This window comes from Corvus cornix, chromosome 1A (genome assembly GCF_000738735.6).
Source record: "Corvus cornix cornix isolate S_Up_H32 chromosome 1A, ASM73873v5, whole genome shotgun sequence".
Taxonomy (NCBI): domain Eukaryota; kingdom Metazoa; phylum Chordata; class Aves; order Passeriformes; family Corvidae; genus Corvus; species Corvus cornix.
Window position 1 is genome coordinate 21,002,424 of NC_047057.1, and position 20,287 is coordinate 21,022,710.

Below are 20,287 nucleotides of genomic sequence, written 5' to 3' on the forward strand. Positions count from 1 at the left end.
AGGAAAAAAAATGAGATAGATATTGCCGTTGAGAGGAAGTAAACATTCCAAAAGAGATTAAAAGAGACGAGGAGAGAAGAGGAAACAACAGAAAGTTCAGTTCTTAGTAAAATCTGAAAGCTGGTCTGAGTATACAGTCAACAAAGATGCACAGCTTACAATTACAAAGTTATAAAATACATCTAAATATTTTGAAGGGGGCTTAGATCCTGCACTTTCAAGGATGACCTTATTTATAACAAAGAGGAGAACCTAGGTAGATGCTTGTCCAGAGTATGTACTTCTGTCACTGCCTACTGATGGGATTCTTTCAAATTCCTCTGTGACAAAGAGCTGTGAGAGCCAGTATACAAGACTGGCTGGGCCACCAGCTGTCTTAGCACAATAAAAACATCTACGTGCTATGGAGTTGATCTGAAGCAACACAGAGGCAATGAAAATGAAGAATACAAAATATTCTTTTACACGGAGAGGATGGAAATATTTCAAGGGTTATTGCTGAAGGCCAAAAATCAGAAAGAAAATATTTGTAGGAAATCTAGTTTCTAACTCCCACTGGGACATGTGACATGGGAACTGATGTTTCTCTCAAAATGTCAGGATTACTGACATTTCCCACTGAGTTCCCAATTCAACAGAAGCTGTGACTTCACCCAAAGGCAAGACAGAACTCTTAAGCACACCAGTACATGAAAAGAGCTGTACCGTATAGTTCAACAGCCTACCCCAGATCCCCAGCAGCACTAGCTGGTGCCTAGAGAGGAATACAGGAACACATATACAAATAAAGGAACTCCTCTTCAGAGCATTTCCCCCCTTCTAGTGATTTATGACTTGGGAAATTTCTGAGCCAAAATGTTACCTTTGTAATTGTTCCCAATGTGCATTTTCTCCCCATGAAGATGTCTGATTGCTTTATCCACATTGACTGGAAAGTTGTTCCACAGTTACCTGACATGAAGTTGTATTGTCTTTTTTTGTCTGGGACCTAGCAACCTACAAGTTTTGCACAGTTAATGATAGCCAATACAGCGTTTTCTTGTTCTCGTTTGGGAGCAGGAACCACAAGACCATACTGACCAGGTCCAGCTCTCTTGTGGCTTAAACCACCCCCCTTCCAAAAATGCCATCTTCCAGACATACTGATTTGCCATGGCTTAGGAAGAAAAGCAGCTGAAGGAAAAGGTCATATAAGCACCTCGGAAGTTCTGACACAACTAGACATTCATTTTGAGAACTATATGGAGTGAATAATACAGGAATGACACAATGTATCAAGAACTAAATACAGCAAGTGTCTATATGGTCTGTTTTGAACTAAGTCAAAGGATTCTAGAGGGGAATGGAATACAGACAGAAATTTTTACAGCTTTCATTTGGAAGATTCTCTTTTCTCTATAGAACACTCATTTTCAAGAGCACAGAGGGTGTAGTGTCGTGTCATATCCCCACCCCACATTAGCTGTGTTCCTGCTTTTGGTCTCTTCTTCTAGGCTAGCTAACTACTTTGTCTTTTTATAGTCTTCATTTACAGCTCCTTGTTGCTCATTGTCATCATCTGATCATCGCCACAACTGTTTTTACTCCAAGGTTACCTCAGCCTCACTCCAGCTTTGGGTCTCAAAGACAATCACTGCTTTTTCCCCTCTGAACTTTAGCTTGCTATTTATAAGAAAAATCAAAGTAGGTAGGTAGGTAGGCCTCCATTCAGAATGAAGCTTGTAATTTAACAGTGATGTGGGAAGAGGACCAAATGACAGCTAAGAGAATTTTCTAGCTGAAGATTTTACAAATCACTGCAAATAGTAAGCATTTAGATATTTATGAGTACTCTATTGATCCCATTGTCTCCTGTATTTCAGAAGATAGAAAATTCTCTCAGAGAAGCAGAATACAAATGCAAGTTTACAATTTGCATTTACTTAAGTAATAGAATTATTCTGAGTCCACTTTTAATTTTGTGTTTCTTTCACAACATAGTAAAACAAGAGAGATAATTCTGAAATACTGTGATGTCTTGAAAGGGAATCTGAGACATATTGAAAATAAAAGAAAATGAAGCCTGCTGCTATTAGGTTCTTGAATAGTCTCCTGATGTAAAAATGTAAAACATCATTAAGAATATCTGGGCTTGGAGAAGGGAGGACTGAGAGGACTCCTTCAAGAGAGCACAAGCTCATCTAAAACAAAGAAATAGAACAAGATTTGATAGCATACAAGGGAAGAAAAATACCTTCGAAAATCTATAATTTGTTTAGCTTAACAACCTCTTTGAAACCATAATAAAAATGTCAGAACTGTGGAGATTTCACAGAAACCTTTTTCCCAAAAGCCAGTGATAAATACCCACCATCTCTCTAGCTCTTTCTTTGCTCTGCACTCATTGCCATATGCCAGCTGTAAGCACCTCTCTGCAATGCATTTACTGAGGATGGTCATTTGCCAAATGTAGTTCATTTCCCCTCTCCTACCCTCAAGGACTGTCATCTTTAGGCAGTTTTATTCTAAGGCTCTGTGCTCTTACATGTCACTATTAGCAGCCAGAAGTCTCAGGAACAAGTTCAACACAAATTAGGCAAGAAGTCTTTCTCTCTTTCTGTACATGATATCACAGAACTGTGCGCTTTTCACAGGAAAGATCCACCAGAAGCACAACTAGCTAGAGTCCATGGGACACAAGATTTCCTTCAGGACAAATCTATCACTCATTACCCAACCACAACATAAATACCTGGATGGATTTTTGCACCTTTCAAAATGATCTGAACTATTAGACAGAGAAACTAATGTTCTTCTAGAATGGCATCAACAAGAAAGAGTTTGAGGTTAAAGTTTGGTAGATTGTAACTGAGAAATTAAACTCTCTGGTCTTCATAATAAAGTTTTAGTGCTGAAACTCAGGAAAGCAAAAACTGTGCTTGGAAGGTAAGTGATGACAGAATCACAGAATCTTAGAATATGCTGAGTTGGAAGGGCCCCACAAGGACCATCCAGTCCAACTCCTGGCCCTGCACAGAACACCCCCAGGAGTCACACCATGTGCCTGAGAGCATTGCCCAAACTCTTCTTGAGCTCTGTCAGAGTTGGTGCGGTGACCACTTCCCTGGGGAGCCTGTTCCAGTGCCCAACCACCCTCTGGGTGAAGAACTTTTTTCTAATATCCAACCTAAACCTGACACAACCTTCCTTATGCATATCTGGAAAACCTTCACTGTTACTTTCTGTGTTGTGTTCAAACAGAGAAGTGGAACTGAAACAACATCTAAACCCCAAATTATATTTGAGGTAAACTGGAGTGAATGATAACCACTGCAGCTACCAATACCAGGTTATTTGTGTCTGTGGTTTCAAAGTTTATAATGACCCTGCACTGCCTGCAATCAGTGACCTCTACCAAGAACAGAGGATGCATTTCCCTTATTAGCTGGTGGTAAACATGACAAACAAAATGTACACACCGACATAAGTATTTATTTAAATATAACAAGCCAGTGTTAATGATCATATTCTAATCTGCGGTTTGTGAGCTAGCTATGGACCTGATTTAGAAAATATTCATAGTAATCAATTAGGACTTGTCTACAAGATAAAAATGTGGAGAGAAAAAGGCATCAAGAAATAAAATAACTGAGATACCTCATATAATTACTTCACTCTCAGTAGCACACAGTAGCTTCATCCAAATAAAAAACTGGCTCATACTTCTGTTTGTCATCTCTGTCCATTTTTCATGCTGAGTTACCTTGATTTCCCTTCAACATAGGGATCTCCATGATCGCGAGTATAAAAAAAGTAACAGAGGGATTTATTTTAAAAGTAGCAGGAAATGCTTTCTTTCTTGTCTCTACGACTTTCCAGCATCAGTGGTTTTGACACTAACTACACTCATTTGATGCACACCAGAAGTTTCACTGAAGAAAAATTCAGGGCCTTTTTCTTAAATCAGTATTGATTTACAACAAATTCACACAGCAGAAACAGAATGAAGAATGCAGTAAAGGACACCTGATGCACCAAACTGGTACAAAAGAGCAGAGAATAAGCACTCCCAAGATAACCTTCCATGTGAAAACCAGTTTACTATGACTTTTTCTGATAATTTTTGCTACATAAGGACCCGTTTATTCTATCACCATGTGCATAATTTAGCGGTGCTGGAGTTTCTTTACAGCACTGCCTCATCTTTAATGATCACAATAATACAGAGACTGGATCTACATGGTCTTTTTCTAATGATTTTTTAAAATTATTATTCCCATAATATTCATATTAATTGAACAACAATTATTTAAGGGAGAAAGAAATTTTTTTTTTTTAGTCCTACAATGATCAGTATGAAGCTAAAATCTGGAAAATATGAATTACATATATTTTACACCCAAATATTCCTATAAATTTTGACTTTGAACTTCAATGCCCACCTTTAATCAGTCTAAATCCTTAAAACCCAAATCCTCTGAAATAAACGTTGTACAAAAGCACAGTGTTATTAACTTATTTCTACTGCACTTGCCGCAGTGATCTGACACAACCTTACACGTACATAAAAAAATAATTTCTTAAAAGTTAGAGTAGATTATTGATTGCTGATTTTGGTGTGTGATCTTTGTTGTTAATTCATCTCAGCATTGAGAGCAACTACTTTCCCATTTCATTTTTCTAGAAACTGAAACACATTTTTGACAATATATTACTGTTTTGTTTCCTTCTCAAAAACTCTTCTGAAGGATTGTTGGAATGTTAGTCATTCATTTGATGAAGTAATCATCCATAAATAGTCTGTCATTTATAAACAATATCGTAACTGCTTTATATTATTATTGTTGCTATTATTATTGTTATTACTTTTAGAGAAGAAAGGTGATCCTAGGTGTAGCGAAATGAGAAATTCTGCAATTTATTACTCTGAAGCCATGCAAGCCCCCAAGGCTATAGAGAGAGAGAAGGACACAAGATAGGATAATTAGAGAATATGCAGTCCTGACGCAATGCAGGGCAAATTACGTGGGTGTGCTGTAGAGAAAGTGTCTAGGCCTGTAGTGGCATAAAGCAGGCTTTATAGGAACTTGGGATAGTTCCCAGCTAAACTTCCTTATATGTTAGAAGTTAAAATTCTGTGAGTTCAGCCCACAGGTGGAGAAGAAGAGTCATGCTAAGCCTGTAGGAAACTGAGACCAAATGAAAGCATTCACTTCTGAAACTTTTTCAGAGCATAGTCTTATTTCTGGCATTTGCTTTTGATGACAGGCTAGAAAGCACAAGCAGCAGGGCCTCATTAACATGCACACATTGTAATTTTAAAAAAACAAAGATGAAAAATACAGGGAACATCTCTTTTCTTCAGAGCAAGGATTTAACAGCAAAGCACTGCAGATTGAGATCCTACTCAATCTACCAGTACTTACTACTTTTTTGTACAATTGCCAAGTTAAACAACCAGTCAATTCTGTGAGGCCATATACCTGCTAATATAGCAAACTAAATTTCTCATTTGGGGTTCACACCATTATACCTGAGGAGTGAGGATTGTATACCAAGCCCTGCTAACAACTTTAGAAAGCTCATATATTCTGCTAGCATACCAAACAAATGACAACCTAAGGGAGTAACATACTTCACACAATTAAATATGTATTTCTATTTCCTAGTTTCTATAGTTAGTTTACAGAGCCTCTGCAATAGGATTTTGCATGCAGGGTGCTTAGGAATTTTGTATCTAGCAACAACTTCAGCAGCTGTCTTGTTCTGCAAACTCCTCCTCATGTGAAATATCACACTGAATCCAAGGAGACTGCTCTCATATTCTTATAATTACGTGGTGTCACATTTTGTTGTAACTGTGTTTTAATCTATGCAGCAAATGTGTTACTCAGTGCTTTCTTTAATAGCCATGTGGATTCTCTGCTACCTCTTTACTATTTATTTAAGTGTTGATTTATTCAGAAGAGTAGCCATCATGACTCATTATGGGTTTTTAGGAACTTACAACTTCTTTGAAATGGACACTTCATACATTTTACTGACATGAGGCATGTAGCCATGGAGTATGCTGGTGTGTGAGTTGAGTTTGGAAACTTCAAAGGAATGTGTTAAACTTCAAATGATAAAAAACGTGAGTTCAGAAGTAATTTGTTTTGCTGTAGGTCTGAAACCACAGCAGTCAAGTCAAAAGTACTCTTGTAGGTGGGAAGTGTTTAGATATTTTTTAATACAGTTTTAAATTGCAAAAATCCTGGGAAATAAATAACGAACACAGACACAGAGGCAGAGAGAGTGCTGTTATACTTGAACTGAATGTGACTTGTCAGGATTATAATTATTTTGGAGAACACAGTTTTAGGAGATATTTTCAAAGTTCAAAAGAACAATAAAAGATTTGAAGGTCAGTCTGAATTTACGAAAGCTGGAAAAGACAAAGAAAATCTGCCAGTAGCTCACAGCATGTCCAGAGGAGGAAGAAGTACCTTTATGCATTCTTCTCTTTTGAAGGCAATTCCATCTGGTTCTGTACTGAAGAGGCCTCTGGGTTTCCGTTTCTGCCTGTGACATGGCAAAAGTAACGTTTCAAAGTGCAGGGGAAAATGCCCCTGAGTTCTCTGATTTCAGAGAAACTTTAGCTATTTCAAAGTTTTTCATTAGTTCTTGCTTTTTCTCTTTTCTTGCTGTAGCTCCACAGCAACTCCATAATGACCATTTTTAAGGCAAAATGCCTTAAACAGTCCAGCCCACAGCAACCAAAAATGTTGCAAACAGCAGAAAGGACTGCTGAGGTGGGGCTTGCTTTTACTATGCAGTATTTTACAGGGATATTTCCACGTGTTGTAAATACGATATGTGCTTTGCAGCCCTCCTTTTGAGCACAACTGATTGGCAGTTAACCCCCAAATAAGCAGGAGAAGAGGTAGCTTTAGCAAAGCACTTTAAAAGCCTAGCCTTTCATTACAGCCAATAATTTCCAATTCGCTTTCCAAAGCAACTTTCTCTGAGCTTATGTATGCTAAATATCCCCAAAAGGTTAGAAGATCAATGAAAGGCTTCTCTGTACATTCAAATACCATTCCCTTGCCCTTCAGACCTTTCTATCCACATTTGAATACAAAGCATGGCTAGAGATTATTTGCTGCATTCTATCAGCAAATAATCCTTAAATGCTTCCTGAGGAAAGTCTATTAGTATAGACCAATTGTATATTCTGCTTGTCCCAACAGTGTGCCATGGTGTTTTTCAGCATGCCCCTTTCTCTAGGAGCCCACAACAAGCAACTGCTTTTCTATAGTTTACCTGTGTGACATTTCTTCTGTTGAAAAAGCCTCTTTCAGAGCTGTTTTTCTTGACAGCAATACTGCATGGCGTAGCCCATGCACGGAAATCAATATTTAAAAGTCCCTGCTTCATTATTTTGCCTTATTTCCTGTCCTGATTGAGTGAGAAGGGCAAAGGGCAGGGAATCTTACGGCCCGCGATTATGGGCAGGCCCCAGCCAGCAGCAGTGAAGAAGCTGTTCAGAGGCTGCTGCTAAAGAATGAATATTTATGATTTCTTATCCTGTAACCTATTTCAAAGCCTAAAATCTACATCCCAGTAACGCTCAGGGCTTGGTAAAACCCACAAAGCAATAAAAATCATTTATTCTGTGAAAGGGAAGACTTGTGTGAAGGTAATTGAAGGGAGATTTTGACCATGTCTTTGACTCTGACTTAACTCTAAATGTGAGGGCTAAACTATATCTGCAGCTGTCCCTGTAGTCATGAACCAACAGATCTGGGTGGGTGTAGATAAGAATAAAATCTATCCCATGATGGAAAGTTTGGAAAGTAGATTCATTTCCTGGGATAAAAACATATAGAAAATCGCCTTTATGTTTCCGTAAACATCTTATTTAATTTTAGTTAAGAATATTTTAATTTAGAATAAAATCTTCTTTAAAATTGAAAATACATTTTATTTGAAGCATTTCCAGTTTTTTTAAGTCACAAGTACTTAGATTACAAGGATGCCTTTGTGAAAAAATGTTCTGTTTCATCCCTAGAGTCATTTGTCATTGAAATGCAGCAGAGCAAAATTGGTTCTGCTTTTTTCCAAGCATCTCTGGTCTCAGTTCTCAAGAACATCATCCGGAATGATATTCAAAGAGCTCTATCCAGAAAAAAAGCAAGTGCCTCACATGGGAATTTTGAGTCTAAAGGAGATGTATAAAATCATCCTGAATGAGTGGCTGTCTGCAAATTACTCTTTCCTGCACCTCTGAAGGGAGCCTATCGTGACTGAGACACACTTTGGTTTTAGCAGTGTTCACCTCTGCAGAATTACAGGTATGTCAGTATGGGCACATCTGTGTGGCCAAGCACCTGCTTCAGGCTGAGAAGGCAAAATCCAAATGTCCTTCCACCTGACTTCCCTCCATGGCTTACTCCACTCCAATTTTTGAAGGCCTTGCAGGGAGGTATACATGCATCATCCTCTCAAACATCAAGATCTCTCCTTCAAATCTAAGGTCAGAACCACAATACTTATGGCCTTTCTTGGACTACCTGCTTAGGCGCTTTACAGCATTCCTCTTTCCTAGGTACAAAAATTATGGGATTGTTCCTTGTCAACTCAGTCAACTCAGTGCAACAAAGGTCAATAAGCCAGTCAGGCTTTGTTCACACAACTCACCTCTCTATCTTTCTCTCTTTAAATTGTTAATCCACTTTAGGTCTCCTAGAGTCTTTGACATAAATCTCACCCCTGGGGTTGGCTACTTTGTGCTTCTGGGTGCAATGAAAGTGATGGATTGGAGTTGAATCCTGAAATTTAACAGGGAAGACTTGGGGGATACACCTTCTCTGAGCATCTATATATACACTCAGGATGACACCATACATTTGAATCTTGGCAGCCTGGAATTTCGCACCTTCCCTTGTGCCTGGAGAATATCTTTCACCTGACCTTCATCCTGGAAAGAAAGGGGAATGCAGTGACTAGCAAATTTAAAACTGGTAGCACTTTGTTTTCTTCGCTTTTCCAAATGAATCAGCTTTTACCTCTGCAGTGTTTGCATGTCTGTGGGTGTGTGTGTCAGGGTGTGTGTGTGTGTAATTGAAGACTGCTTCCAAAAAGACAGGCAAATACTGAACTGCACAGGGGAAGCAAGGAACATGGCAACATGGCTTATAAAATTATTTTAACCCATCCAAACTGAATTTGTGCATTTTCATCTGGCAGATGGGACATAATAACATAACTTATCCTCACAGCCTGTCTGGACACTCATAAGATGCAAACCCTGGGCAAAAACAAACAAAAAAACAAAAAAAACCAAAAAAAAAACAAACCCAAAACAAAACCAAACAGCCTATTTTCAGAAATAAAAACAGCTGCCAGATTAACATTCTTTCTCTTCCTCCTTCTCTTGCCACACTGCGTGCCATTGCCTGCTGTCCTGGCTCTGCTCCTCGCCACCCACAAACCAAGGGATTAAATTCATTGGCTTTGGTCTCCCCATGAATCTGTGTGAGTTACCAGGCAGCTCCAGCTACCACCTTCTGCATTATTTTTCACTGGAGTTTTGACTTGCTAGAGCAACAGTAAATCTCTAGTTCATTTCTTTCCACAGCCCCTCGTTGCTTGCAGGGTCAGACAGAGGGAACCTCCAGCCCCACCAAACAGAAACTACTCTCAAAATGACAAATGCTCAAGGCCTGAACATCCACACACACTCAGGTGTTATATTACAGTGGTAACTGGATCAGCCCAGATACCAGTAAGACAATGCAGACTTCTGGCTTGTTCATTCAGGTAAAAAAAATAGATGGTTCTAACAAAAATACGTCTTTATTGATCTGGGGACATTCTTAACACTAATTAAATGTGAAATGTGTATAATAAAGTCTGTTAATAATGTTTTCAGTAGCAGGAAGGCACATTCCTCCCTGCATTTCAAGCACCAGCAATTCCAGAACAAGGAGGTATTTATGCGTGTGTAAAAGATCTCCCAGTGTGTTATAGGGAATGACATTTCAAACACTAAACTGCTTATATCCAAAGTAAACTGAAAATCACTCAAAACTAAGCTGTCTTTTCAGATCTGCCCCAGACCTCACAGCACAGGGGCCATCCTACCCAATCCAGGGCATCTCCCCTCAGTTTCATTTCTGTTCTGCACTGTCCTAAGGCATTCATGAAAATGACATTTATTCACGGGTATACTTGCCTAAATCAAATATCTTTGATATATCCATTCAATATTGCAGTCAAAAAGAAATTATCTGTGCCAACTATGCTCACTTGAAGAAATGCAGAGAGCAAGAAGAGAAAGTTTATTTTCTAACTGTGGTGGCTGTTTATGAAACAACAGCTACTGAAGAGCCGTGGGCACTGTGTTACAGTGGCCACACACCTTTACTGCACAAATCCCAGGTAACAACTGCCTGCACACTTTTAGCACAGCTATCCATGCTGCATCCATGGTAACTTGGTGCTTGACAGAGAAGTTGCCAATCTTCTTAGGGAGTGAAAATGCTTCCCCAGGTCACTTAAAGTAGAGGATATGCAGTAAGTTATTCAAGCAGGACTGCTGGTCATAGAAGAATTTTGCATACACATGTATTGGAGGACAGTCCTTGCATATAGGTGCCCTCATTTATTCTGAGCACTGGGTGTGACCTCCTTTAGAGTTTGCAAGAGCTTTCCCTTCAGTGTGGACTCAAACAGAGAGCAAACACCCCCAGCAGAGTATAGTTGTACTTCAAGGTACCAGAACTATGGCAAACAGCAAACTATCCCAGGTGTGAAATATTTCAGCACCAAAAAAAAAAAAAAATAGATCACGTAAGTTCTAGACTTATCTTGTTCTTTATGTTGCAAAACCTGGCTCCTAAATCTCTTCTTTTCTATGCCATAGGAAAACTTTTTCCAAACAGAAACAGTCAAGAAGCAAAACTGCCCCTGCCCCTGGAGACATTCTTCTTCCTGGCATCTAACACACAGAGAAAACAACTGATACGAAAAGACCTGAAGAGTTCAAGGAAAAGAGTAGCCAATAGCAGTACCAGAAATATATCCTAAGTTTGCAATGCTCTCTGAAAGAGCCAGAAAACAAATTTCTGCCAGCAATCTCCTTCTTTGGCAACAAAGGTCAAAGAAAGTCTTACCTAGTACTGTCCATATATTTTTATTTGATTTCATTCCTGGTGCACAGGGTATACATCTATCAAAACATGTATTTTATCAGGAAGTGATGGTTATACACCTCAGATTGTTTTGTCTTATGAACCTGCACTAAGATGGCATAAGATGGCGTTAAGACCAGAGAAACCCAGAGTGTCTTTTCTAAATAGTTCAGTTGTGGGTTGGATTTGGGTTTGGTTTTTGTTGGGTTCTTTTGGTGTTGTTGTTTTTGGTTTTGTTTTTTTTTTAACTAATACCTAGAAATATATTCATACATCTCAGATGTTATAGTATGCAAACTATACATGCTCACGAATTTGGGTGATAAAGAATCTCCCTTTAATGCAACGTAATCACAGTTAAGCAAATGTAACCTTAACCATGCACCATATTTACACTTTTATAGCATATTAGATTGGACCTAATAGCTAGGCAGAGGACTCTAGCAGGGGTGCATTGTTATCTGAAAAGTAATTTGCAATATCAGATTAAGCTAATCTACACCTTTTCCCAGGTGACAGCTGGGAGTTGCTGGCTCTGGTATGAAAGTGTTTACTCAGTCAGGGACTTGAGAATTAATCACAACTTACTTAGCAAATAATATTTCAGCTGGATAAGGTCTTCCCAGAATTCATGGCACTAATGGGGCCATAAGGTAAGAGATGACACTCTGTGGTTGGGTTTTAGCAGCGGTCAGCCCTGTGGTAGTAGAGTGAACTTAGATCAACTTAAACTTCTGGTAAACTTGACCATAAGAAAAAAAGCAAAACTCCAGTCCAAAGGAGATTAATTGGGTGTACAGTGAGTGGGTTTGGATGACTAAGAAAATGGTTTGTTTGTTTTGATTCATCTTGAATTAGATGAGAGACAAATATTGCATCACATGCTGTTAGGACTTAATACCAGGCAATCGGAAATACGAAGTTCAATGTTATTTACATTTGTTTTCTCTCCCCCTACTCCAAAATATGTTCTGGTCTTCACACTCATTAAATAGTCAATTACAGAATGGGTTTTGGTTTATTAAAATGAAAACGAAACTTCTCCCTTTATTCTTTACAAAAAATCCTATTAAAATTTTAAGATTTGCCCAACTCACTATTATTGGGTATACCTCAATATCATCAACATCATCACTGCATTGACTCTCAAGTTGATTTATTGCTCCAGTAAAATGAGAGAAGAGAGGTATTCACCATCATTATTCATGAGATACAGGATGCATTCTCTGCCCCCACTGTAGCAGCCTATTTCGGACATGAAGTACCTGATATGCATGTAAAATTAATCATTTTGCCCTGAGATGCAGAGCCCAGAGTTAGTCAAAGCTCTGTATAGTGTTCCAAAACCAAATGGTAAATTCCACTCAGGCAAAATTCCCTAAGTGGGAATAAAATTATTTCACAGTTATCTCCTAAGGCATATATTTTACAAGGAAATAAAACAAAGATGGTAAAACAGCTTCCCCTGGACTGATGCCAGCAGTCTGGAAGAGAATCTCTTGGTGTGTTTTGGATATGGATAGGAAATCTTTAATGTTATTAGAGAGAAAATTATTACCCAGAAATGTTCCAGAGAGAAGGTTAGTAGAAACAGCTTGGAAAACATTTTCTTGGGTTTTATAGAAGATGTCTTCATTATAGTCACTGAAATAAGAAAAAGGATTCTGTTTAGACTTGATTTTATTAAGAAATAAGACATTTCCAAGCTTGTTGTAGAAAACAATCTTGGATTGTGAAGTAAAATGTTATTTCTGTCCAAGTAAAATCAAAAAATTAAAACATAGGTCTACAGCTAAGACTTTTTTGAATAACCAAGTGTTCACAAGTCAAAGAAACTTCATAGTAAAATCAAACAGATGAAGGCACGCAAAAACCCTTGAAAGTGGTTTTTCTTCATATCAAAGGACCTAACATGATCCAGAGTCTGTATTCCTCAATGAATGAAAGCCTTGCAAAAAATCTACCTGGTCTACTGGAATATTTAGGAAAAAAAATCTGAGAATAAGAAGGATATTAAAAATAAGAAGAGAATCAAAAAAGAGCACAGACATCTATATATTGAATGCTAAGTCAGACAAAATTTGCTATGGTAATAACCAAAAATAATCAAGGTGAATTCAGCTGTCTGAAGGAGGGCAAGGAGAAAATTTGTCCAGCCATATAAATAAATTATTATAGAACAGGGACATAAGAATACTGAAAAGGTAAAGTACAATATAGTGTTGGTGTAGTCCAAAGCTAAATATACTTTGGTTAGCTTCCAAGACTGATGATGTAGAAAACTAATGCAAAACAAAACCAGATAATGAGAATGCATATTTAAAACTAAAAATTGTCACAACTGCAGAGGAGAAAAAGCATACAGAACATAGGGCAGGTAGTGAGATAATTTGCTCCGAATCAGTACTGAATTTGTAAATCCCACAGCAAGTATTTTAGCAAATCCCTCTGCATAACTGAAGGTAGCAAATAAGTTATCTATATTTAGGAAAGTGATGTGAGCAATTTCAGTCTAAACTCCAACACAGCAAGCTGGAGAACAGACTTGGAAGGAAGGAATGATTAAAAACTTAGAGGTAGCCGAGGTGAAATGTTAACATATTTTGCTAAGGAGACTTCTTAAGAAATTGACCTGGAAGCCTTCTTTGATGGTCTTTGGCCAAACTAAGTGAAGTAGATCTCATTTATCTGGATTTTAGTAAATGTTTAATGTTCTTCTGTAAATATGTAAACATTAGTTAGGCTGGAAAATGTGGAGATTAAAAAAGGAACCATAAGGAATACATTCTAAGTATCACAGTATGTGATTTGTTTTAATTACTTGTTCTTCATTTATGGTATAGTCTGTTAAAAGAGTAAGTGAGGTATAACACCTGGGAAGAGCAGAGGCTTGTCCCTTCTCTTGGAGGCAAATAGAAATGCCTGAAGGTCAGCAGCTTTGAGAGACTGCTGTGAGTTATAGGCCAAGGAATGAGAGAGAAAATGACAAGGCTGGGAGCTGGAGCTCAGGCTAAGAAACTCAAATGTTCCTGTAAGGACAGGAGAGGACAGACAAGTGACAGAGGGGACAGAAAAAGTTTCCAGTCAGCCAGAAATAACTGGGCAATCTGCTGCAACTCAGATGTCATTGAGCTAACTGAGGGTAAACACAAAAGAAAAGAGCTTTCCATACAGACCAAGTGGGCACCATGTAAATATCAGGTGGCACTTTTTTACTAATGTCCCTTGCCTAGGTGCATTACATTTTCTCTGTTTTGGGAGTTAATTATTCATATTCTAATTAAAGCTGATTTTTTGAGTTCAAAATTTTGGGGCAGTTTGCAATGACTAGGTCTTAGCTAACTGATTTCAAAGATGTAGCTGACTCAGGGTCTTGTCAAGCCAGGCAAGAGAATGGCATAAAACAGTAAATGAAAATGGGTAGGCTGAAGGGAGAGGTTTTTTGGCAGAAAAGAGGTAACCAGTGCAGTTCATCAGGATTCATTGTTTACATTAGTGACTATAAAACACTACAGTCCCTCCTCATGAAATCCATTGCTGTCACAACACTGAAAGTATCATCAAGGCAAGGAAGGTTGAAGTCTCATACATAGAGAAAGACATAATTAAAGGAGTAGAAAACATAAAGTAATCAAATAGTATAAAACTAAGTAGCAATATCAGTTCTGAATACATAGGAAAAACCACATTAAGTTAGAACCTCTTCATGTTGAAACAATAGAGAAAGATATTGTGTTTTGGAACTCAAGGTTAACTCAGTAACCCATATGATGTGACCAGAGTACTGTAAAAGTGACTCCATGATGTTGTGCTTTCTAGTAGAACAGTAGAACTGCTAATATGTCTCATTGTACAGGGCATTACTAAACACTTGCCAACAATACAGACAGCTTGTCTGACCCTCTGTATTAAACAACCATAGAATCATAGAGTGGCTTGGGTTGGAAAGGACATAAAAGATCATCTCATTCCAATCCTCCTGCCATGGGCAGGAACATCTCCTATTAGACCAGGTTGCTCAATGCCCCATCCAACCTGACCTTGCAAAGAAAATATGACATCAAACAACAAGAGAGAAGGAGGAAGAACAGAGGGCTGAGCTTCTATACTTTGTGAGACGAATCAAAGCAAGCTTGGTAAATTGAAGCCTGAGAGGGCAATCTATTCCTTTCTGTAAATATGGGAGTCAAGTAAATGATAAGCATTACAAAAAAATTCTGCCAAGGGAAAAGCGCAAGTCAGAAGTGAGAGTTGTGTCCAGAGAGTTCCCACTAACACATTCACAGAAATCAGAAGGTTTCTAACAGAGCAAAAAAATGTAACTTGTCTTCTCTTAAATTGTTTCAGCATCCTCCCTGTCTTACTGTAGGAAATAACTTGAAATTATGCAGCAGGTGCTAAATTATATGTATATGAAAGCCTGAGAAAAGCAAAAGTGCCTTGGCTTGGTAGTATAATTTTCCAAAATATCAGCAAAATTGAAGAAAAATGGCAAACAAAAAGACTCCATAATAGCAATGAAAATGACAATTTGGAAAAGAAATACAGTTAAATTTTCATACCTCTCTTTTCTCAGGTATTTTCTCATTGTTTTTGCTTTAATGAGAACATTATCTATGACCACTCCTATTAGGTATCAGATATAATATTAAGTGCAGTTATAAAATTCTGTAGTTTGCCACTTATTTCATTCTCAGGTTCTTGATCAGCATAACATTCCCATGTTCATGTCCTCCAAAGGCAAGACATGTTCCTCAGCTGGGTTTTGGCTGGCAGTTGGAAGTATACTTGAAAAAAAAAACTGCTATGAAAAATCAGTGCTTTTACTGCATGCATGAGAGAGTGAGGAAGAGAATTTACCACGTGAAACAGGAGGTTGTCAAGCTGCTTAATCAACTACTACAAAGTCCTGAGATATTATGAAGAGGGAACTGTAAGAAAAATTATCCCAAATGGCCAGGACTGCTATTTAATGCTGAAATAAGAGATTAGTTACTATCTTGAGCATGTCTACATTTCATTGCACTTTAAAATATGCCTTGTAAATTCCACATACAGCATCATGGCCTAACTGTATTCAATAAAAAAATGGTGTTTTATCATCTTTGAGCTGTCAGACCCAAATCTGCAGAGTCAAACAGTACCACAAGCTTCACCTAAATTATGGATTGTAAAACAAACTATGATTGATTCCCTAATTTCCATTTTAATGGCACTACAAATGGTAATATTTACACTCTTTTTGGCATTATACCTCATTTTGGCACCACAGAGACTGATAAATAGCATTTTATGTCCATTACCAAGGACATAGATTGTTTACAATTTACTTATTCTCGACAGTTTAGATTTACATGTACTGGATAGAGAATAAATTTATCTTAAACCTAATATTTGTTTTCTACAGGAGTTCCATCTCCAGAGTTGTACTTGGATCATGAAAGTAAATAACCAAGGAAGAAAAAGTAGATGACATCTTTAGGGGGCCAATCCTGTTGTTTGCTGCAGCAGAAACAGCACCAAATCCTACAAGAGGAGATTAATATATAAAATAGAAAATAGAAGAAAACAACGATCTTCTGTTGTTAATGTTTACTTCTGAATGTCTATTTTTACTACCTTGTGGAGACAGAGGATCCAAAACAGGTATTGGGACACAGAACAAAAGGCCAACACTTCTGAATTTTTTAATTAGTGATACTGACTTTGATCTAAGTTTTCAAGACAGCTCTTTTACAAAGTCAGTGAGTAAATTAAATATTATATAAGCCAGAGATTGTGATGGTGAAGAAAGGAGGATTCAATGGCAAGGACTCTTCCAAGGGTGTTCCTTGTCAAACAGAGAACTCAGCCTAGCACAACCAATTATGCAATTCCAGGAATTGCTTTAATATCCCTTGTGCTCTAGGTAATAAAGGTTCATAGATTCATAGCATATGCTGAGCTGGAAGGGCCCCATCAGGACAATTCAGTCCAACTCCTGGCCCTGCACAGGACACCCCAAGAGTCACACCATGTGCCTGAGAGCATTGTCCAAACGCTTCTTGAACTCTGTCAGGCTGGTGCTGTGGCCATTTTCCTGGGGAGCCTGTTCCAGTCCCCAACCACCCTGTGGGTGAAAAACCTTTTTCTAATATCCAACCTAAACCTCCCTGACAGAACTTCAGCCCATTCCCTTGGGTCCTGTCACTGGTCACCAGAGAGAAAAGCTCAGTGTCTGCCCCTCCTCTTCTCCTCGTGAGGACGTTGAAGACTGCAGTGAGGTCTCCTCTCAGTCTCCTCCAGGCTGAACAAGCCAAATGACCACAGCTACTACTCATATGGCTTCCCCTCAAGGGGAACCCTCATGGCCCTTGTCTGGATGTTCTCTGACAGTTTAATCTCTTTCTTATATTGTGGCACCCAAACCTGCCCCCAGCCCTCGAGGTGGGGCCGCCCCAGTGCAGAGCAGAGCGGGACAATCCCCTCCCTTGCCCAGCTGGCCATGCTGTGCCTGATGCACCCCAGGACACAGTTGGCCCTTCTGGCTGCCAGGGCACTGTTGATTCAAATGCAACTTTCCATGCACCAAGACCCCCAGGTCCCTTTCCACAGTGCTGCTCTCCAACCTCTCCTTCTCCAGTCGGTGTACACAACAACCCAGGTGTAGAATCCAGCACTTACCCTTGCAAAAAGGTTAAAATAAGCAGCTGAGCACCATGCTAAAGATGATTATTCACATAACAAAAACAAACAAAGAAAAAACAAACAAAAACCCCAAACAAACAAACAATCAAAGGCAAAATCTTTTTTTTTTCCATTTTTTCTAATCACCTCTATTACTATAAGGATGCAAAAGCTTAAGGGCTACTCAAAGGGAAGTGAAAACCTTCTAGGCTAATATTTTTGTTTCTTTGTGCATTGGGTTTTTTTAATTAGCCTCCCTAAAACCTGGTCATGTCTCACTGAAAGACACTCTCTGTGTGACATGATCTTCATGGTTAATGCCTTTTTCTTTTTCTGTATTTTCTAAGGGAAGGGGACCACAAATGGTCCTAAGAGCAGTCATTTCCCAGTATTTATCCACAGGAATTATTAGTTTCATTTTATACTTTAAAATGTCTTTGACTTAGAATTAAAATGGAGAAAAGACATTCAAACAATTGGTTCTTCATGTAAAGTTTTAATAAGAATTTAATAAGAGTCCCTGAAATCGTTAGGAAACAAATAAAGACAATTCTAGCTACAATATGAAAATCCCTTGCATTCCTTTGACTACCGAGCAAAGAAACACCTTCAGGTTTATTGAACAGCCAGTAACACAGAGGGTTTCCTATATTGCTGCATGACTGAAACTTCAGAACATCTGTAAGGGAGAAAATAAAATGATAACTAAAGATAAAAATGTGCCTGTTACCTAGAACCAGTATACTATACATAGGGTATTCAAAATGGAGAACAAGAACAACTGTCAGCTTGTATGCTGAAGCACTGCACAGACACCTGTTAATCTTCACAGCACCTGCCAGACAAGAGGGCAAATAACAGCTATAGTTATTTGATGGAGGAGAGAAATTGAGTCTCAGGTTGCTGAAGACTGTGTGAAGAGCAGGAGACAGAGTGGTGTAGACTAAGGACCAGAAGACCTATGTGCCCTATTGTGCCCCATAAGAAGCCCATAAAATAGACAGCAGTCAGGCTTTAATAGCACTGACAGTGAGTGGTTCTGCTGTATGTGCTGTAACTGGACTCTCATATTATTTAGCTTCCACAGCAACCCCTGCAGGACCTTTCAAAATGGACCTTGTTGAGGAAAGTGTTTGGGAATGCCTGTAGGCTGATCCAAAATCCTTTAGAGTATACACTGCCTGAAGTCTGCCTTCAGCTAATCCATCAAACCCGTTATTTTCCCATGCAAAAGAAACATGTGCATTGCCAGTAGGGTTGATCAAACCTAGGCAAGTGTGACATCCAATTTTTACCTGTCCTCTCAAATCACAGTATGTTAAAGCTGACACAACTGCACTAGTGGGCTGCCAAAGAGCACAGCCTCCCCACAATTGGGCAGCTGAACTCAGCTGCATGTTTTCAGCTATTTGGCTCAAGCAACATTGCTTTCAGTCTCCTGGCTACCACCAGCCTGAGACTTGGACAGCTTTGTGTGGAAGACAATGTTGTGCTATGCTCTGGTATTGCTACTGAGGCATGGCTTCAGAGACTTCACCCCACTGAGTCGTAGGAAGAGTAAATTTTTTAAAAAGACAACAAACAAAAAACCCAAACCCAAAAATATTCTCCCCAAACTCACCAAAACAAACAGGTTATTTTCTCCTCTGTAAAGGTAATCAGAGGTAAAAAATACCAGTTTTCTGAAACAAAGGAAAATTATGAGTTCTCTTAAGGTTACTGAAGTAGGAACCCTCATAAGCGGTTGGACTAGATGATCTCCAGAAGTTCCTTCCAAACCTAACTCTTCTCTGATCCTGTGGAAGAAACCAGTATGCAGATTTACACAATGTTTTCACTGCCCAATTCCTTGTGAAGAATGCTTTGCCTTGCAGGCCTGACTGCCCTGCTGATAGTAAGGGAGAGAAAAAAGCAAATGAGAATAAAACAACAATGAAAAAATTGGAATGGCCTATTAATTTAGGAAACCTATAAAAGTTGTCATCTTTTCGGAATCATTGGACAGAGATGATTTGGTCAAATTCTTATTTTTATGATTGTTTTTAAAGCATCACTTGCATCTAGTGTAGGCTTCCCAACACTTGCTTTGTCTAAATTCATTACTATGGATGAGGTGCTGCTCTGTGAGTATTGTCATAAATGCATATAAAGCTTGAAGTATCAGTATGGAGCACTTGGCTTTATTGTTTTGGCTTTGCTCAGTATTATCTAACTACTCTAAAGTGCTGGACCTTGGCAGGTTTGCCACAATTGTTTATCACTGAAGTATACAACACTACTTTAAACTTCTCTGCTTTCAGCATATTCACATTTATGGGATTTCTAAAATACTATCATTCAATTGAAAATGGGATTTTATTGTTCAGAACAGACAGAATTTACCTCACATGAAACACAGTAATTTGTACAAGTCTGCGAGTGTCAGATTTTTGTGATTCTTTTTTTCTTTTTTTTTTTCAACATTGTAC